This window comes from Dendrobates tinctorius, unplaced genomic scaffold, assembly GCF_039654945.1.
Source record: "Dendrobates tinctorius isolate UK_male_01 unplaced genomic scaffold, ASM3965494v1 ptg000158l, whole genome shotgun sequence".
NCBI lineage: Eukaryota > Metazoa > Chordata > Amphibia > Anura > Dendrobatidae > Dendrobates > Dendrobates tinctorius.
In genome coordinates this window covers 1180476-1202663 of record NW_027361825.1, presented here as the reverse complement: position 1 = coordinate 1202663, position 22188 = coordinate 1180476, and the positions used below count along the sequence as shown (strand labels likewise).

Below are 22188 nucleotides of genomic sequence, written 5' to 3'. Positions count from 1 at the left end.
CCAAAAATATCCAGCAAGCTAATCTCGCTCTACAATTTGCCGCAGGGGGAGTTTAATTTGGATGCCCCACCACTGCTATCAATCTTCCAAGTACTGCGGGGATTTGTGTATATCCCACTTTCTCAGTTCCACTTTGGAACTCACAGCTCTCCGGCGCCCCCCTTACCCTCAGGTCAGTCAGGGAACTGCACCTAGGATAATTGGTCGCTGGACGGGCTGCCTGTTGTGAACCGGCAATTAGGCTTCTGCAGTAAGGGAATTATCAATGCTGTGGCTGCAGACCCTTATTCAGCAATATAAGACCCTTCTGTACTGCCAGCAAGCCGTAATAGCCGTACACAACGCGCTGCCACCAGTCACGGTTACTTAATTCACAGTGTTAAATTAAGAGGGTCCGTGGCAAACCCTTTGAATTAGTAGCGATTATCTATCAAAGGCGTATAGTTCGATTCTTAGAGCATGGAGACAGATCTAAATAATTTCATTTATTTTCCGAAAGAGGACAGTGATTACAGATAAAAGTTGCTATAAAATTGAGACATAAAATATGTACAGTACAGGTATAAAATAAAAGTGGAGAAAACAAAGAGATTACACTCACAGTTCCATATTGTTCCTTAGGCAGACCATGCGGCTTTAAGGGGGGAGGAGCCACACGTCTCCATTCATCTGGAGTTCTTGTCAGCACCGACTCTGCAGCTGTTCTGAGCTGGTTTGCCCAGGAAATGCCTTATAGACTTTCCTATGTGACATCACGGAGAGGTGCATTCTGGGTTGATCCCACCTCTCTTATCCAAGTTATGTTTTGGCTACAAAACTTAGATTAGCTATAACTTTATGGGAGAAGCTGGTATGGACTCATCAGTGGTATCATGTTTCCCAGCGTAATGAGCCCATCAAGAAAACATCAAACATCTATGCGATATGACCGTCCATTTGGGCGCAAATCCTATCTCATGTTCTGGACAGGGTAGAACTTCGAAACATACGCGGTCTCGAAGCTGGGACCGCTCAGGTTACAAAAATATGATTTTCATATCTCTAGGGTATTTGGTTCTTATGGTATAGGCTCTCATAGTTTTATTCGTTTCAAACAAAGAAGTTTTTCCCGCACTTTTTTCTCTCAGCTGTGGAGAGGAAACAAATGGTTGTAACAGCAGGGGGTCTCCTATTACTAGTGCGAACACAGGCTGTAGAGGAGGGGGGTGGCACTGCTCTGTGTGTGTGTGAAGGGAGGAGGGGTGAAGCTGCAGAGCTAGCAGCCTGGATTGTCATATGTGCCGGATCTTTCTGGAAAGTTACAACAGAAAACATCATATTTTGTAGACAAAACCCCATACCTCACAGACATTGTACATCACACCTCCCCCCTTAAGAGGGCGCTAAGGAGGCATTACCTCTCGGTAATCGGCCATGCGCACCTCAGCGGGTTCGCCCCGGCGGGACAACCCATCGGCATTGCCGTTTTCACTGCCCTTCCTGTGTTTTACAGTAAAATCGTACTGTTGAAGGGCAAGGCTCCAGCGGAGCAATCTTCCATTGGTTCCGGACACTGTGTGCAACCAGCTCAGAGGGTTGTGGTCGGTTACCACCGTGAAGGCGCGCCCGTACAGGTAGGGCTGCAAACGTTGCAGTGCCCACACCATGGCCAGACACTCCTTCTCGATGGTCGAGTATGCCACTTCCCTCGGCAGAAGTTTCCGGCTCAGGTACAACACGGGGTGCTCTTGGTTCCCCGAGTCGACCTGGCTAAGCACAGCACCGAGGCCAAACTCGCTGGCGTCGGTCTGTACCAGAAACGGGCGACTGCTGTCGACTGCTCTCAACACTGGAGAGTTGCACAGGGCTGCTTTCAAAGCTTGGAAAGCCGCCTCACAGTCATCTGTCCAGTTGACTGTTTGGGGTAGCCTCTGCTTGGTGAGGTCAGTCAAGGGTTTGGCAAGGGCGCTATAGTCCTGTACGAACCGCCTATAGTACCCTGCAGTGCCCAAGAAGGACTTCACCTGTTTCTTGGTCCTGGGGGTGGGCCAGGACACGATTGCGTCCACTTTTTCTGGCTCCGGACTCATGGAACCCCCGCCTACCCGGTGCCCCAGGTAGTGGACCTCGCGCATGCCTATCTGGCACTTCCCCGGCTTGATGGTCAGGCCTGCCTGGTGAAGACGCTTGAGCACCTCCTGGAGGTGCTGAAGGTGTTCCTCCCAGGTGGAACTGAAGACGGCAATATCGTCTAAGTACGCCACTGCGTACTCCTCCAGTCCCCGAAGCAGGTGGTTGACCATCCGCTGGAAAGTGGCAGGGGCATTCTTCATGCCGAAGGGCATGACCGTGGACTCGTACAGTCCAAAGGGGGTGATAAAGGCGGATTTCTCCTGCGCCTCAGGGCTCAGGGGAATCTGCCAGTATCCCCGACTCAAATCCATGATGGATATGTAGTTGGCGTTTGTCAACCGCTCGAGCAGATCCTCGATGCGCGGCATCGGGTGGGCATCAGAGGTTGTGATGGCGTTGAGCCCCCTGTAGTCCACGCAGAACCGGGTGGTTCGATCCTTTTTAGGCACGAGGACCACAGGTGAAGCCCACGCACCTTTTGACCGTCGAATCACTCCCAGCCTTAACATCTCATCGACCTCTTGGCGCATGACTTGTTGCACCGTTTCAGAGATCCGATAAGGTGTTCGCCGTAATGGGGCATGATTCCCGGTGTCCACCTCATGAACCGCTAACTCCGTCCTCCCAGGACGGTTGGTGAACACGGGCCGGAAGAGTTCCAGGGTGGCCATCAACTGCAACCGCTGGGACACGGTGAGCGAACCACTTATCTCCATGTCCTCAATGGACCCATTGGCCTTGGCCTGGGCCAGCATGTCCAGGAGGGAATCTTCCTCCCCATCCTCTGGCAGATTGCAGACCGGTAGGACGCAAGCTTCACGTTCGTAGTGCGCCTTCAGCATGTTGACGTGAAAGGCCTTGCGCCTACCCCGAGCATGGTCAAGCGTGACCACGTAGGTGACCGGGTTGAGCTGTTGGTGGACGACGTATGGGCCTTCCCAGGCTGCCTGAAGCTTATCCGTTGGTACAGGGACCAGCGCCCACACCTTTTGACCCACCTGGTAGGTCCGCTCCCGGGCGTTCTGGTCGTACCAGTGCTTCTGGTCAGCCTGAGCCTGCGTCATGTTGTCATGCACCAACTGCGTCAAGGTCTGCATCTTGTCACGGAAGCGCATGACATAATCCACGATGGACACTTCTGTGGGGTTTGGCTCATCTTCCCAGGATTCTCTTATCAACCCAAGGGGTCCCCGGACTCGCCTGCCATACAGGAGCTCGAAGGGGGAGAACCCGGTCGAGGCCTGCGGAACTTCTCTGTAAGCGAACAGCAGGTGTGGGAGGTACCGCTCCCAGTCGCGCCCTTGGGTCTCAACCAGTATGCGGAGCATCTGTTTGAGGGTACCGTTGAAGCGTTCACACAAACCATTAGTCTGTGGGTGATACGGACTCGATACCAGGTGCGTCACCTGCATTTTCTCACAGAGAGCCTCCATTAGGCGAGACATGAATTGGGGCCCTTGATCGGTAAGCATCTCCCTGGGAAATCCTACCCTTGAAAAGATGGTCACCAGTGCGTCAGCCACCTTATCTGCCCTGGTTGAAGACAGAGCTACTGCCTCTGGGTACCGGGTAGCGTAGTCTACCACGGTGAGAATGTATCGCTTTCCGGAGCTGCTGGGGACGGACAGCGGTCCTACAATGTCCACCGCGATTCTCTGGAAAGGCTCCTCTATCACCGGCCAAGGAATAAGGGGAGCCTTAAGAGCAGGCCCCGCCTTACCCACTTTTTGACAGGTGGCACAGGAGCGGCAGTAGTGTGTTACATCTGTCCCCATCTTGGGCCAATAGAAGTGTTGAGACAGCCGTGCCTTTGTTTTGCTGATCCCCAAGTGTCCAGCGAGTGGAATCTCATGGGCAATCCGCAACAACTCAGTTCTGAACTGATAGGGGACGACCAGCTGTCTTTCCCTCAACCACTCCTTTTTAGGATCTCCGGGTACTGTCTCCCGGTACAACCTTCCTCGTTCCCAGAACACCCTCTCCTTATCAGACTTGGAGGTGGGCGTCTCGGCGAGACCTCTCAATTTCTCCAGGCTGGCATCTGAGTGCAGAGCAGCCTGGAACTCCATGCTGGAGGCTGCCAGAAGTGACGTCAGGGTCCCCTCTTTACTGGGACCCTCTGGAACCGGCTCTGGGTTCACCTCTGGTTCAGTCTCTCCTGTAGCAGCAGAGGGTCCAGAAGACAGTGCGTTACCTGCGATCTGGGCACTCTGACTGCGTGTGACAGCTGCTATGTATGCTGTCTCCCTGGGGATTTCTTCAGACCCACCAGCTGGTGCTGCCCTGGGCTCTACCTCCCCATCCACCCCCAACACTTCAGGAGCAGTGCTACTTATGGGCCAGTTACCTTCCTCGGTGGCACTGGTCAGCTGCATGGCATTACCTTCCTCATGGTCCCCATGCACCTCCCCATTTCCTTGAGCACCGTTGCTTACTCCTGCCAGGGGTTCCTCAGCCGTCTCACTCCGCAGAGTGACGGGGCTGAGCACTTCGGTACCTGTGGACACATCTACCGCTTCAAAGAAAGGGTTAACGGGTTCAGTCGGCACAGATACATCAACATCATCATCATCCTTCCTAGGAGAAGAATGGTTATCAGTTTGCTTTGGTACATTCACATCAGCATCAGCATCGTACCTTGGGAAAGAATGGTTGTTAGTTGCATCATTACTCATCAAGGCATTAGCAGGTAACACATTCAGTTTCCCATCATCAACATCATCAGGGTTAACGTTACCCTTATTATCAGTTTGAGGAAGGGTGTCAGGGACATAGTATGCAACCATCCTCCCCAAGTCAGTCCCCAATAAAACATCAGTGGGCAGGTTTTCAGACACTCCCACCTCCCTCAACCCGCTCCCGGCACCCCAGTCAAGAAAAACTCGTGCCACTGGCAAGGGACAACGGGTGCCTCCAATCCCGGTGACAGTCAAGGTTTTCCCCTCAACAAACTCTTCAGGGGCCGCCAGTCCAGGACGGATGAGGGTTCGTTCAGCCCCGGTGTCCTTGAGGCCTGTAGCAAGACGGGCCCCCACCTGAACAGGTTGAACGTTGTCGTCAGCCCTCCCAACCACACCTCCCACCAAAAGAACAGAGGCGTTGGGCCCGGGGGCCTTGGCTGGGGGGTTCTTCGGCCTATTCGGACAGGTGTAAAAGAAGTGACCAGGCCGCTGGCAGTGGTGACACAGGCGACTGTCAGTAGCCGGCCTGCTGTTGGCAACAGGGACTGGGCCTCCGGAGGGACGGCTAGCTGGGGCATTGGGGTTGGTTGCTGGCTTACCCCCTTTCCAGCTGGTGGCGACTGGCCTCCGCGTCTCGGGCTTCCGGTTGGCCTCGTGGTTGTCGGCGATCTGCGCCGCTTTGTCCGCGTTCGTTGGTTCGCGGTCCAGGATGAACTGTCGGACCTCAGCTGGGCAGAGATGCAGGAACTGGTCTTTGATCATCAGGTCCCGTAGCTGCTCAAAGGTTTCAACGGACAGTCCATGGATCCACTGGTCAAAGTGGGTCCTGAGTCCTTGCACCACATCACTGTAGCTATCGTGTGGGCCACGTTGGAGGTGTCGGAACTTCTTTCGGTATACCTCAGGTGTCAGCCGGTATTTGGCGATCAGCGCCTGCTTTATGGCGTCATAGTCGTCATCGGCTTCTGGCGGAAGAGAAGCAAATGCCTCCAGGGCTTTGCCTTTTAGCCCTGGGGTCAAGTACCTTGCCCATTGGTCTCTAGGCAGCTGGTACTGTCTGCAGGCTTTCTCAAAGGCTCGCAGAAATGTGTCCAAGTCCCCATCCTTTTCCATCACGGGAAAATGCTCTGGCCGGGGTTTAGGAGTCTGGACGCTGCTGGGCTCACTGCTTCGGGCTGTGGGGGCATTCCCACCCCGCTGGAGTACCTCCAGTTCATGGGCCCTCTGCGCCTCCCTCTCGGCTCGCTGCTCTGCTCTCTCAGCCTCCGCTCGGCGCTCAGCTCTCTCAGCCTGGGCTTGACGCTCGGCTTGGGCCTCCTGCCGATATTGCTGGATCAGCCTCACCCGCCCATCACTGTCTTCGGCGGGGAGTGCGTCCAAGGCCATTTGCAGATAGGGGTCCACCCCGTCCTGGTTGAATGTGGGGCCAGCGCTCAGGAGTGGAGCCTCTGCTGCAGCCCCATTGCCACTTGGGCCAACTTCTGCGCTCGCTGGATTCTGGTCGTTGTCCAGCTGCACTAGAGCCGCGATCATTTGAGCTCTGTTTTTGTTCGTGGCGTCAAGGCCTTGGTACGTGCATAACCCAGCAAGAACTTCCTTTGTCTGCCGGTTGTACCAAGGTTCTCCTTTTGCCGCCATGGTTGCCAAATAAAAGATAGAAAAAGAAAAACGAAGAAACGGGAGGGGGATACTTGCAAGTACACACTAATGTCTCAGGACTAGTAACCACTGAGTCTGTTCTCCAAAACCTATGATGCAGGATTCCCGCAGGAACCGTGCAGGTCTTTAGTGAGAGGAATGATTGCTCAAACCAAATCACTAATGCTCTAGGATTATCCCACCGCTCTGCCACCAATATGTGACGAACAGCCCACCGCCGTTCGTCCACTTACGGGCGACACTAACGGGAGTCCCGCTGCCACCAAAACGCGACGGACAGCGGACCCTGTGTCACCACTATGTCACAGTCCCACCACTGACACGGGTGTATCAGCGGACGGAGGGACGTGACACAATGCCGGCACACGGCTATCACAGGCGCAGTGGGGCTTATCTTAGTTATCCCAACACTGGCACCATGTGACCAAAAATATCCAGCAAGCTAATCTCGCTCTACAATTTGCCGCAGGGGGAGTTTAATTTGGATGCCCCACCACTGCTATCAATCTTCCAAGTACTGCGGGGATTTGTGTATATCCCACTTTCTCAGTTCCACTTTGGAACTCACAGCTCTCCGGCGCCCCCCTTACCCTCAGGTCAGTCAGGGAACTGCACCTAGGATAATTGGTCGCTGGACGGGCTGCCTGTTGTGAACCGGCAATTAGGCTTCTGCAGTAAGGGAATTATCAATGCTGTGGCTGCAGACCCTTATTCAGCAATATAAGACCCTTCTGTACTGCCAGCAAGCCGTAATAGCCGTACACAACGCGCTGCCACCAGTCACGGTTACTTAATTCACAGTGTTAAATTAAGAGGGTCCGTGGCAAACCCTTTGAATTAGTAGCGATTATCTATCAAAGGCGTATAGTTCGATTCTTAGAGCATGGAGACAGATCTAAATAATTTCATTTATTTTCCGAAAGAGGACAGTGATTACAGATAAAAGTTGCTATAAAATTGAGACATAAAATATGTACAGTACAGGTATAAAATAAAAGTGGAGAAAACAAAGAGATTACACTCACAGTTCCATATTGTTCCTTAGGCAGACCATGCGGCTTTAAGGGGGGAGGAGCCACACGTCTCCATTCATCTGGAGTTCTTGTCAGCACCGACTCTGCAGCTGTTCTGAGCTGGTTTGCCCAGGAAATGCCTTATAGACTTTCCTATGTGACATCACGGAGAGGTGCATTCTGGGTTGATCCCACCTCTCTTATCCAAGTTATGTTTTGGCTACAAAACTTAGATTAGCTATAACTTTATGGGAGAAGCTGGTATGGACTCATCAGTGGTATCATGTTTCCCAGCGTAATGAGCCCATCAAGAAAACATCAAACATCTATGCGATATGACCGTCCATTTGGGCGCAAATCCTATCTCATGTTCTGGACAGGGTAGAACTTCGAAACATACGCGGTCTCGAAGCTGGGACCGCTCAGGTTACAAAAATATGATTTTCATATCTCTAGGGTATTTGGTTCTTATGGTATAGGCTCTCATAGTTTTATTCGTTTCAAACAAAGAAGTTTTTCCCGCACTTTTTTCTCTCAGCTGTGGAGAGGAAACAAATGGTTGTAACAGCAGGGGGTCTCCTATTACTAGTGCGAACACAGGCTGTAGAGGAGGGGGGTGGCACTGCTCTGTGTGTGTGTGAAGGGAGGAGGGGTGAAGCTGCAGAGCTAGCAGCCTGGATTGTCATATGTGCCGGATCTTTCTGGAAAGTTACAACAGAAAACATCATATTTTGTAGACAAAACCCCATACCTCACAGACATTGTACATCACACCTCCCCCCTTAAGAGGGCGCTAAGGAGGCATTACCTCTCGGTAATCGGCCATGCGCACCTCAGCGGGTTCGCCCCGGCGGGACAACCCATCGGCATTGCCGTTTTCACTGCCCTTCCTGTGTTTTACAGTAAAATCGTACTGTTGAAGGGCAAGGCTCCAGCGGAGCAATCTTCCATTGGTTCCGGACACTGTGTGCAACCAGCTCAGAGGGTTGTGGTCGGTTACCACCGTGAAGGCGCGCCCGTACAGGTAGGGCTGCAAACGTTGCAGTGCCCACACCATGGCCAGACACTCCTTCTCGATGGTCGAGTATGCCACTTCCCTCGGCAGAAGTTTCCGGCTCAGGTACAACACGGGGTGCTCTTGGTTCCCCGAGTCGACCTGGCTAAGCACAGCACCGAGGCCAAACTCGCTGGCGTCGGTCTGTACCAGAAACGGGCGACTGCTGTCGACTGCTCTCAACACTGGAGAGTTGCACAGGGCTGCTTTCAAAGCTTGGAAAGCCGCCTCACAGTCATCTGTCCAGTTGACTGTTTGGGGTAGCCTCTGCTTGGTGAGGTCAGTCAAGGGTTTGGCAAGGGCGCTATAGTCCTGTACGAACCGCCTATAGTACCCTGCAGTGCCCAAGAAGGACTTCACCTGTTTCTTGGTCCTGGGGGTGGGCCAGGACACGATTGCGTCCACTTTTTCTGGCTCCGGACTCATGGAACCCCCGCCTACCCGGTGCCCCAGGTAGTGGACCTCGCGCATGCCTATCTGGCACTTCCCCGGCTTGATGGTCAGGCCTGCCTGGTGAAGACGCTTGAGCACCTCCTGGAGGTGCTGAAGGTGTTCCTCCCAGGTGGAACTGAAGACGGCAATATCGTCTAAGTACGCCACTGCGTACTCCTCCAGTCCCCGAAGCAGGTGGTTGACCATCCGCTGGAAAGTGGCAGGGGCATTCTTCATGCCGAAGGGCATGACCGTGGACTCGTACAGTCCAAAGGGGGTGATAAAGGCGGATTTCTCCTGCGCCTCAGGGCTCAGGGGAATCTGCCAGTATCCCCGACTCAAATCCATGATGGATATGTAGTTGGCGTTTGTCAACCGCTCGAGCAGATCCTCGATGCGCGGCATCGGGTGGGCATCAGAGGTTGTGATGGCGTTGAGCCCCCTGTAGTCCACGCAGAACCGGGTGGTTCGATCCTTTTTAGGCACGAGGACCACAGGTGAAGCCCACGCACCTTTTGACCGTCGAATCACTCCCAGCCTTAACATCTCATCGACCTCTTGGCGCATGACTTGTTGCACCGTTTCAGAGATCCGATAAGGTGTTCGCCGTAATGGGGCATGATTCCCGGTGTCCACCTCATGAACCGCTAACTCCGTCCTCCCAGGACGGTTGGTGAACACGGGCCGGAAGAGTTCCAGGGTGGCCATCAACTGCAACCGCTGGGACACGGTGAGCGAACCACTTATCTCCATGTCCTCAATGGACCCATTGGCCTTGGCCTGGGCCAGCATGTCCAGGAGGGAATCTTCCTCCCCATCCTCTGGCAGATTGCAGACCGGTAGGACGCAAGCTTCACGTTCGTAGTGCGCCTTCAGCATGTTGACGTGAAAGGCCTTGCGCCTACCCCGAGCATGGTCAAGCGTGACCACGTAGGTGACCGGGTTGAGCTGTTGGTGGACGACGTATGGGCCTTCCCAGGCTGCCTGAAGCTTATCCGTTGGTACAGGGACCAGCGCCCACACCTTTTGACCCACCTGGTAGGTCCGCTCCCGGGCGTTCTGGTCGTACCAGTGCTTCTGGTCAGCCTGAGCCTGCGTCATGTTGTCATGCACCAACTGCGTCAAGGTCTGCATCTTGTCACGGAAGCGCATGACATAATCCACGATGGACACTTCTGTGGGGTTTGGCTCATCTTCCCAGGATTCTCTTATCAACCCAAGGGGTCCCCGGACTCGCCTGCCATACAGGAGCTCGAAGGGGGAGAACCCGGTCGAGGCCTGCGGAACTTCTCTGTAAGCGAACAGCAGGTGTGGGAGGTACCGCTCCCAGTCGCGCCCTTGGGTCTCAACCAGTATGCGGAGCATCTGTTTGAGGGTACCGTTGAAGCGTTCACACAAACCATTAGTCTGTGGGTGATACGGACTCGATACCAGGTGCGTCACCTGCATTTTCTCACAGAGAGCCTCCATTAGGCGAGACATGAATTGGGGCCCTTGATCGGTAAGCATCTCCCTGGGAAATCCTACCCTTGAAAAGATGGTCACCAGTGCGTCAGCCACCTTATCTGCCCTGGTTGAAGACAGAGCTACTGCCTCTGGGTACCGGGTAGCGTAGTCTACCACGGTGAGAATGTATCGCTTTCCGGAGCTGCTGGGGACGGACAGCGGTCCTACAATGTCCACCGCGATTCTCTGGAAAGGCTCCTCTATCACCGGCAAAGGAATAAGGGGAGCCTTAAGAGCAGGCCCCGCCTTACCCACTTTTTGACAGGTGGCACAGGAGCGGCAGTAGTGTGTTACATCTGTCCCCATCTTGGGCCAATAGAAGTGTTGAGACAGCCGTGCCTTTGTTTTGCTGATCCCCAAGTGTCCAGCGAGTGGAATCTCATGGGCAATCCGCAACAACTCAGTTCTGAACTGATAGGGGACGACCAGCTGTCTTTCCCTCAACCACTCCTTTTTAGGATCTCCGGGTACTGTCTCCCGGTACAACCTTCCTCGTTCCCAGAACACCCTCTCCTTATCAGACTTGGAGGTGGGCGTCTCGGCGAGACCTCTCAATTTCTCCAGGCTGGCATCTGAGTGCAGAGCAGCCTGGAACTCCATGCTGGAGGCTGCCAGAAGTGACGTCAGGGTCCCCTCTTTACTGGGACCCTCTGGAACCGGCTCTGGGTTCACCTCTGGTTCAGTCTCTCCTGTAGCAGCAGAGGGTCCAGAAGACAGTGCGTTACCTGCGATCTGGGCACTCTGACTGCGTGTGACAGCTGCTATGTATGCTGTCTCCCTGGGGATTTCTTCAGACCCACCAGCTGGTGCTGCCCTGGGCTCTACCTCCCCATCCACCCCCAACACTTCAGGAGCAGTGCTACTTATGGGCCAGTTACCTTCCTCGGTGGCACTGGTCAGCTGCATGGCATTACCTTCCTCATGGTCCCCATGCACCTCCCCATTTCCTTGAGCACCGTTGCTTACTCCTGCCAGGGGTTCCTCAGCCGTCTCACTCCGCAGAGTGACGGGGCTGAGCACTTCGGTACCTGTGGACACATCTACCGCTTCAAAGAAAGGGTTAACGGGTTCAGTCGGCACAGATACATCAACATCATCATCATCCTTCCTAGGAGAAGAATGGTTATCAGTTTGCTTTGGTACATTCACATCAGCATCAGCATCGTACCTTGGGAAAGAATGGTTGTTAGTTGCATCATTACTCATCAAGGCATTAGCAGGTAACACATTCAGTTTCCCATCATCAACATCATCAGGGTTAACGTTACCCTTATTATCAGTTTGAGGAAGGGTGTCAGGGACATAGTATGCAACCATCCTCCCCAAGTCAGTCCCCAATAAAACATCAGTGGGCAGGTTTTCAGACACTCCCACCTCCCTCAACCCGCTCCCGGCACCCCAGTCAAGAAAAACTCGTGCCACTGGCAAGGGACAACGGGTGCCTCCAATCCCGGTGACAGTCAAGGTTTTCCCCTCAACAAACTCTTCAGGGGCCGCCAGTCCAGGACGGATGAGGGTTCGTTCAGCCCCGGTGTCCTTGAGGCCTGTAGCAAGACGGGCCCCCACCTGAACAGGTTGAACGTTGTCGTCAGCCCTCCCAACCACACCTCCCACCAAAAGAACAGAGGCGTTGGGCCCGGGGGCCTTGGCTGGGGGGTTCTTCGGCCTATTCGGACAGGTGTAAAAGAAGTGACCAGGCCGCTGGCAGTGGTGACACAGGCGACTGTCAGTAGCCGGCCTGCTGTTGGCAACAGGGACTGGGCCTCCGGAGGGACGGCTAGCTGGGGCATTGGGGTTGGTTGCTGGCTTACCCCCTTTCCAGCTGGTGGCGACTGGCCTCCGCGTCTCGGGCTTCCGGTTGGCCTCGTGGTTGTCGGCGATCTGCGCCGCTTTGTCCGCGTTCGTTGGTTCGCGGTCCAGGATGAACTGTCGGACCTCAGCTGGGCAGAGATGCAGGAACTGGTCTTTGATCATCAGGTCCCGTAGCTGCTCAAAGGTTTCAACGGACAGTCCATGGATCCACTGGTCAAAGTGGGTCCTGAGTCCTTGCACCACATCACTGTAGCTATCGTGTGGGCCACGTTGGAGGTGTCGGAACTTCTTTCGGTATACCTCAGGTGTCAGCCGGTATTTGGCGATCAGCGCCTGCTTTATGGCGTCATAGTCGTCATCGGCTTCTGGCGGAAGAGAAGCAAATGCCTCCAGGGCTTTGCCTTTTAGCCCTGGGGTCAAGTACCTTGCCCATTGGTCTCTAGGCAGCTGGTACTGTCTGCAGGCTTTCTCAAAGGCTCGCAGAAATGTGTCCAAGTCCCCATCCTTTTCCATCACGGGAAAATGCTCTGGCCGGGGTTTAGGAGTCTGGACGCTGCTGGGCTCACTGCTTCGGGCTGTGGGGGCATTCCCACCCCGCTGGAGTACCTCCAGTTCATGGGCCCTCTGCGCCTCCCTCTCGGCTCGCTGCTCTGCTCTCTCAGCCTCCGCTCGGCGCTCAGCTCTCTCAGCCTGGGCTTGACGCTCGGCTTGGGCCTCCTGCCGATATTGCTGGATCAGCCTCACCCGCCCATCACTGTCTTCGGCGGGGAGTGCGTCCAAGGCCATTTGCAGATAGGGGTCCACCCCGTCCTGGTTGAATGTGGGGCCAGCGCTCAGGAGTGGAGCCTCTGCTGCAGCCCCATTGCCACTTGGGCCAACTTCTGCGCTCGCTGGATTCTGGTCGTTGTCCAGCTGCACTAGAGCCGCGATCATTTGAGCTCTGTTTTTGTTCGTGGCGTCAAGGCCTTGGTACGTGCATAACCCAGCAAGAACTTCCTTTGTCTGCCGGTTGTACCAAGGTTCTCCTTTTGCCGCCATGGTTGCCAAATAAAAGATAGAAAAAGAAAAACGAAGAAACGGGAGGGGGATACTTGCAAGTACACACTAATGTCTCAGGACTAGTAACCACTGAGTCTGTTCTCCAAAACCTATGATGCAGGATTCCCGCAGGAACCGTGCAGGTCTTTAGTGAGAGGAATGATTGCTCAAACCAAATCACTAATGCTCTAGGATTATCCCACCGCTCTGCCACCAATATGTGACGAACAGCCCACCGCCGTTCGTCCACTTACGGGCGACACTAACGGGAGTCCCGCTGCCACCAAAACGCGACGGACAGCGGACCCTGTGTCACCACTATGTCACAGTCCCACCACTGACACGGGTGTATCAGCGGACGGAGGGACGTGACACAATGCCGGCACACGGCTATCACAGGCGCAGTGGGGCTTATCTTAGTTATCCCAACACTGGCACCATGTGACCAAAAATATCCAGCAAGCTAATCTCGCTCTACAATTTGCCGCAGGGGGAGTTTAATTTGGATGCCCCACCACTGCTATCAATCTTCCAAGTACTGCGGGGATTTGTGTATATCCCACTTTCTCAGTTCCACTTTGGAACTCACAGCTCTCCGGCGCCCCCCTTACCCTCAGGTCAGTCAGGGAACTGCACCTAGGATAATTGGTCGCTGGACGGGCTGCCTGTTGTGAACCGGCAATTAGGCTTCTGCAGTAAGGGAATTATCAATGCTGTGGCTGCAGACCCTTATTCAGCAATATAAGACCCTTCTGTACTGCCAGCAAGCCGTAATAGCCGTACACAACGCGCTGCCACCAGTCACGGTTACTTAATTCACAGTGTTAAATTAAGAGGGTCCGTGGCAAACCCTTTGAATTAGTAGCGATTATCTATCAAAGGCGTATAGTTCGATTCTTAGAGCATGGAGACAGATCTAAATAATTTCATTTATTTTCCGAAAGAGGACAGTGATTACAGATAAAAGTTGCTATAAAATTGAGACATAAAATATGTACAGTACAGGTATAAAATAAAAGTGGAGAAAACAAAGAGATTACACTCACAGTTCCATATTGTTCCTTAGGCAGACCATGCGGCTTTAAGGGGGGAGGAGCCACACGTCTCCATTCATCTGGAGTTCTTGTCAGCACCGACTCTGCAGCTGTTCTGAGCTGGTTTGCCCAGGAAATGCCTTATAGACTTTCCTATGTGACATCACGGAGAGGTGCATTCTGGGTTGATCCCACCTCTCTTATCCAAGTTATGTTTTGGCTACAAAACTTAGATTAGCTATAACTTTATGGGAGAAGCTGGTATGGACTCATCAGTGGTATCATGTTTCCCAGCGTAATGAGCCCATCAAGAAAACATCAAACATCTATGCGATATGACCGTCCATTTGGGCGCAAATCCTATCTCATGTTCTGGACAGGGTAGAACTTCGAAACATACGCGGTCTCGAAGCTGGGACCGCTCAGGTTACAAAAATATGATTTTCATATCTCTAGGGTATTTGGTTCTTATGGTATAGGCTCTCATAGTTTTATTCGTTTCAAACAAAGAAGTTTTTCCCGCACTTTTTTCTCTCAGCTGTGGAGAGGAAACAAATGGTTGTAACAGCAGGGGGTCTCCTATTACTAGTGCGAACACAGGCTGTAGAGGAGGGGGGTGGCACTGCTCTGTGTGTGTGTGAAGGGAGGAGGGGTGAAGCTGCAGAGCTAGCAGCCTGGATTGTCATATGTGCCGGATCTTTCTGGAAAGTTACAACAGAAAACATCATATTTTGTAGACAAAACCCCATACCTCACAGACATTGTACATCACAGGAGAGACATGGATTTCATGTGGGGCATCAGTAGGTATGTATATCAGGTGTTAGATGAGTGGCACAAAGGCATTTAACCCCTTAAAAATAGCTGTTACTTATTCAAATCTGTGAAAATGGGCGATTTGCCCACTTTGATGCCAGTTCTGATGCCGATAACCCATTTGTGCCAGGCTGGAGAGACATGGATTTCATGTGGGGCATCAGTAGGTATGTAAATCAGGTGGTGGATGAGTGGCACAAAGGCATTTAACCCCTTAAAAATAGCTGTTACTTATTCAAATCTGTGAAAATGGGAGATTTGCCCACTTTGATGCCAGTTCTGATGACGATAACCCATTTGTGCCAGGCTGGAGTGACTTGGATTTCATGTGGGGCATCAGTAGGTATGTAAATCAGGTGTTAGATCAGTGGCACAAAGGCATTTAACCACTTAAAAATAGCTGTTACTTATTCAAATCTGTGAAAATGGGTGATTTGCCCACTTTGATGCCAGTTATGATGCCGATAAACCATTTGTGCCAGGCTGGAGTGACATGGATTTCATGTGGGGCATCAGTAGGTATGTAAATCAGGTGTTAGATCAGTGGCACAAAGGCATTTAACCCCTTAAAAATAGCTGTTACTTATTCAAATCTGTGAAAATGGGTGATTTGACCACTTTGATGCCAGTTCTGATGCCGACAACCCATTTGTGCCAGGCTGGAGAGACATGGATTTCATGTGGGGCATCATTAGGTATGTAAATCAGGTGTTAAATCAGTGGCACAAAGGCATTTAACCCCTTAAAAATAGCTGTTATTCAAATCTGTGAAAATGGGCGATTTGCCCACTTTGATGCCAGTTCTGATGCCGATAACCCGTTTGTGCCAGGCTGGAGTGACTTGGATTTCATGTGGGTCATCAGTAGGTATGTAAATTAGGTGTTAAGTCAGTGGCACAAAGGCATTTAACCCCTTAAAAATAGCTGTTAATTATTCAAATCTGTGAAAATGGGCGATTTGCCCACTTTGATGCCAGTCCTGATGCCGATAACCCATTTGTGCCAGGCTGGAGAGACATGGATTTCATGTGGGGCTTCAGTAGGTATGTAAACCAGGTGTTAGATGAGTGGCACAAAGGCATTTAACCCCTTCAAAATAGCTGTTACTTATTCAAATCTGTGAAAATGGGCGATTTGCCCACTTTGATGCCAGTGCTGATGCCGATAACCCATTTGTGCCAGGCTGGAGAGACATAGATTTCATGTGGGGCATCAGTAGGTATGTAAATCAGGTGTTAAATCAGTGGCACAAAGGCATTTAACCCCTTAAAAATAGCTGTTACTTATTCAAATCTGTGAAAATGGGCGATTTGCCCACTTTGATGCCAGTCCTGATGCCAATAACCCATTTGTGCCAGGCTGGAGAGACATGGATTTCATGTGGGGCAGCAGTAGGTATGTAAATCAGGTGTTAGATGAGTGGCACAAAGGCATTTAACCCCTTAAAAATAGCTGTTACTTATTCAAATCTGTGAAAATAGGCGATTTTCCCACTTTGATGCCAGTTCTGATGCCGATAAACCATTTGTGCCAGGCTGGAGTGACTTGGATTTCATGTGGGGCATCAGTAGGTATGTAAATCAGTTGTTAGATGAGTGGCACAAAGGCATTTAACCCCTTAAAAATAGCTGTTACTTAATCAAATCTGTGAAAATGGGCGATTTGCCCACTTTGATGCCAGTTCTGATGCCGATAACCCGTTTGTGCCAGGCTGGAGTGACTTGGATTTCATGTGGGGCATCAGTAGGTATGTAAATCAGGTGTTAGATGAGTGGCACAAAGGCATTTAACCCCTTCAAAATAGCTGTTACTTATTCAAATCTGTGAAAATGGGAGATTTGCCCACTTTGATGCCAGTTCTGATGCCGATAACCCATTTGTGCCAGGCTGGAGAGACATGGATTTCATGTGGGGCATCAGTAGGTATGTATATCAGGTGTTAGATCAGTGGCACAAAGGCATTTAACCACTTAAAAATAGCTGTTACTTATTCAAATCTGTGAAAATGGGCGATTTGCCCACTTTGATGCCAGTTCTGATGCCGATAACCCATTTGTGCCAGGCTGGAGAGACTTGGATTTCATATGGGGAATCAGTAGGTATGTAAATCAGGTGTTGGATCAGTGGCACAAAGGCATTTAACCCCTTAAAAATAGCTGTTACTTATTCAAATCTGTGAAAATGGGCGATTTGCCCACTTTGATGCCAGTTCTGATACCCAGAACCCATTTGTGCAAGGCTGGAGTGACTTGGATTTCATGTGGGGCATCAGTAGGTATGTAAATCAGGTGTTGGATCAGTGGCACAAAGGCATTTAACCCCTTAAAAATAGCTGTTACTTATTCAAATCTGTGAAAATGGGAGATTTGCCCACTTTGATGCCAGTTCTGATGCCGATAACCCATTTGTGCCAGGCTGGAGTGACATGGATTTCATGTGGGGCATCAGTAGGTATGTAAATCAGGTGTTGGATCAGTGGCACAAAGGCATTTAACCCCTTAAAAATAGCTGTTACTTATTCAAATCTGTGAAAATGGGCGATTTGCCCACTTTGTTGCCAGTTCTGATGCCGATAACCCATTTGTGCCAGGCTGGAGTGACATGGATTTCATGTGGGTCATCAGTAGGTATGTAAATCAGGTGTTAAATCAGTGGCACAAAGGCATTTAACCCCTTCAAAATAGCTGTTACTTATTCAAATCTGTGAAAATAGGCGATTTGCCCACTTTGATGCCAGTTCTGATGCCGATAACCCATTTGTGCCAGGCTGGAGTGACATGGATTTCATGTGGGGCATCAGTAGGTATGTAAATCAGTGTTAGATCAGTGGCACAAAGGCATTTAACCCCTTAAAAATAGCTGTTACTTATTCAAATCTGTGAAAATGGGCGATTTGCCCACTTTGATGCCAGTTCTGATGCCGATAACTCATTTGTGCCAGGCTGGAGTGACTTGGATTTCATGTGGGGCATCAGTAGGTATGTAAATCAGGTGTTAGATGAGTGGCACAAAGGTATTTAACCCCTTAAAAATAGCTGTTACTTATTCAAATCTGTGAAAATGGGCGATTTGCCCACTTTGATGCCAGTCCTGATGCCGATAACCCATTTGTGCCCGGCTGGAGAGACATGGATTTCATGTGGGGCATCAGTAGGTATGTAAATCAGGTGTTAGATGAGTGGCACAAAGGCATTTAACCCCTTAAAAATAGCTGTTACTTATTCAAATCTGTGAAAATGGGCGATTTGCCCACTTTGATGCCAGTCCTGATGCCGATAACCCATTTCTGCCAGGCTGGAGAGACATGGATTTCATGTGGGGCATCAGTAGGTATGTAAATCAGGTGTTAGATCAGTGGCACAAAGGCATTTAACCCCTTAAAAATAGCTGTTACTTATTCAAATCTGTGAAAATGGGTGATTTGACCACTTTGATGCCAGTTCTGATGCCGATGACTCATTTGTGCCAGGCTGGAGTGACTTGGATTTCATGTGGGGCATCAGTAGGTATGTAAATCAGGTGTTAGATGAGTGGCACAAAGGTATTTAACCCCTTAAAAATAGCTGTTACTTATTCAAATCTGTGAAAATGGGCGATTTGCCCACTTTGATGCCAGTCCTGATGCCAATAACCCATTTGTGCCAGGCTGGAGAGACATGGATTTCATGTGGGGCAGCAGTAGGTATGTAAATCAGGTGTTAGATGAGTGGCACAAAGGCATTTAACCCCTTAAAAATAGTTGTTACTTATTCAAATCTTTGAAAATAGGCGATTTTCCCACTTTGATGCCAGTTCTGATGTCGATAAACCATTTGTGCCAGGCTGGAGTGACTTGGATTTCATGTGGGGCATCAGTAGGTATGTAAATCAGTTGTTAGATGAGTGGCACAAAGGCATTTAACCCCTTAAAAATAGCTGTTACTTATTCAAATCTGTGAAAATGGGCGATTTGCCCACTTTGATGCCAGTTCTGATGCCGATAACCCGTTTGTGCCAGGCTGGAGTGACTTGGATTTCATGTGGGGCATCAGTAGGTATGTAAATCAGGTGTTAGATGAGTGGCACAAAGGCATTTAACCCCTTCAAAATAGCTGTTACTTATTCAAATCTGTGAAAATGGGAGATTTGCCCACTTTGATGCCAGTTCTGATGCCGATAACCCATTTGTGCCAGGCTGGAGAGACATGGATTTCATGTGGGGCATCAGTAGGTATGTATATCAGGTGTTAGATCAGTGGCACAAAGGCATTTAACCACTTAAAAATAGCTGTTACTTATTCAAATCTGTGAAAATGGGCGATTTGCCCACTTTGATGCCAGTTCTGATGCCGATAACCCATTTGTGCCAGGCTGGAGTGACTTGGATTTCATGTGGGGCATCAGTAGGTATGTAAATCAGGTGTTAGATGAGTGGCACAAAGGCATTTAACCACTTAAAAATAGCTGTTACTTATTCAAATCTGTGAAAATGGGTGATTTGCCCACTTTGATGCCAGTTCTGATGCCGATAACCCATTTGTGCCAGGTTGGAGAGACATGGATTTCATGTGGGGCATCAGTAGGTATGTAAATCAGGTGTTAGATCAGTGGCACAAAGGCATTTAACCCCTTCAAAATAGCTGTTACTTATTCAAATCTGTGAAAATAGGCGATTTGCCCACTTTGATGCCAGTTCTGATGCCGATAACCCATTTGTGCCAGGCTGGAGTGACATGGATTTCATGTGGGGCATCAGTAGGTATGTAAATCAGTGTTAGATCAGTGGCACAAAGGCATTTAACCCCTTAAAAATAGCTGTTACTTATTCAAATCTGTGAAAATGCGCGATTTGCCCACTTTGATGCCAGTTCTGATGCCGATAACTCATTTGTGCCAGGCTGGAGTGACTTGGATTTCATGTGGGGCATCAGTAGGTATGTAAATCAGGTGTTAGATGAGTGGCACAAAGGTATTTAACCCCTTAAAAATAGCTGTTACTTATTCAAATCTGTGAAAATGGGCGATTTGCCCACTTTGATGCCAGTCCTGATGCCGATAACCCATTTGTGCCCGGCTGGAGAGACATGGATTTCATGTGGGGCATCAGTAGGTATGTAAATCAGGTGTTAGATGAGTGGCACAAAGGCATTTAACCCCTTAAAAATAGCTGTTACTTATTCAAATCTGTGAAAATGGGCGATTTGCCCACTTTGATGCCAGTCCTGATGCCGATAACCCATTTCTGCCAGGCTGGAGAGACATGGATTTCATGTGGGGCATCAGTAGGTATGTAAATCAGGTGTTAGATCAGTGGCACAAAGGCATTTAACCCCTTAAAAATAGCTGTTACTTATTCAAATCTGTGAAAATGGGTGATTTGACCACTTTGATGCCAGTTCTGATGCCGATGACTCATTTGTGCCAGGCTGGAGTGACTTGGATTTCATGTGGGGCATCAGTAGGTATGTAAATCAGGTGTTAGATGAGTGGCACAAAGGTATTTAACCCCTTAAAAATAGCTGTTACTTATTCAAATCTGTGAAAATGGGCGATTTGCCCACTTTGATGCCAGTCCTGATGCCAATAACCCATTTGTGCCAGGCTGGAGAGACATGGATTTCATGTGGGGCAGCAGTAGGTATGTAAATCAGGTGTTAGATGAGTGGCACAAAGGCATTTAACCCCTTAAAAATAGCTGTTACTTATTCAAATCTGTGAAAATAGCCGATTTTCCCACTTTGATGCCAGTTCTGATGCCGATAAACCATTTGTGCCAGGCTGGAGTGACTTGGATTTCATGTGGGGCATCAGTAGGTATGTAAATCAGTTGTTAGATGAGTGGCACAAAGGCATTTAACCCCTTAAAAATAGCTGTTACTTATTCAAATCTGTGAAAATGGACGATTTGCCCACTTTGATGCCAGTTCTGATGCCGATAACCCGTTTGTGCCAGGCTGGAGTGACTTGGATTTCATGTGGGGCATCAGTAGGTATGTAAATCAGGTGTTAGATGAGTGGCACAAAGGCATTTAACCCCTTCAAAATAGCTGTTACTTATTCAAATCTGTGAAAATGGGAGATTTGCCCACTTTGATGCCAGTTCTGATGCCGATAACCCATTTGTGCCAGGCTGGAGAGACATGGATTTCATGTGGGGCATCAGTAGGTATGTATATCAGGTGTTAGATCAGTGGCACAAAGGCATTTAACCACTTAAAAATAGCTGTTACTTATTCAAATCTGTGAAAATGGGCGATTTGCCCACTTTGATGCCAGTTCTGATGCCGATAACCCATTTGTGCCAGGCTGGAGTGACTTGGATTTCATGTGGGGCATCAGTAGGTATGTAAATCAGGTGTTAGATGAGTGGCACAAAGGCATTTAACCACTTAAAAATAGCTGTTACTTATTCAAATCTGTGAAAATGGGTGATTTGCCCACTTTGATGCCAGTTCTGATGCCGATAACCCATTTGTGCCAGGTTGGAGAGACATGGATTTCATGTGGGGCATCAGTAGGTATGTAAATCAGGTGTTAGATCAGTGGCACAAAGGCATTTAACCCCTTCAAAATAGCTGTTACTTATTCAAATCTGTGAAAATGGGTGATTTGCCCACTTTGATGCCAGTTCTGATGCCGATAACCCATTTGTGCCAGGCTGGAGTGACTTGGATTTCATGTGGGGCATCAGTAGGTATGTAAATCAGGTGTTAGATGAGTGGCACAAAGGCATTTAACCACTTAAAAATAGCTGTTACTTATTCAAATCTGTGAAAATGGGTGATTTGCCCACTTTGATGCCAGTTCTGATGCCGATAACCCATTTGTGCCAGGCTGGAGAGACATGGATTTCATGTGGGGCATCAGTAGGTATGTAAATCAGGTGTTAGATCAGTGGCACAAAGGCATTTAACCCCTTCAAAATAGCTGTTACTTATTCAAATCTGTGAAAATGGGTGATTTGCCCACTTTGATGCCAGTTCTGATGCCGATAACCCATTTGTGCCAGGCTGGAGTGACTTGGATTTCATGTGGGGCATCAGTAGGTATGT

The 22188-nt window shown here is 50.1% G+C and overlaps 1 protein-coding gene across 2 annotated transcripts in view; it reads right to left on the bottom strand.

Annotated features, from left to right (window-relative positions):
* The window catches only part of LOC141051719 (class I histocompatibility antigen, F10 alpha chain-like), a 199916-nt gene that overhangs the window by 45697 nt on the left and 132031 nt on the right, over positions 1-22188 (bottom strand). The gene's annotated exons all lie outside the window — the stretch shown is intronic.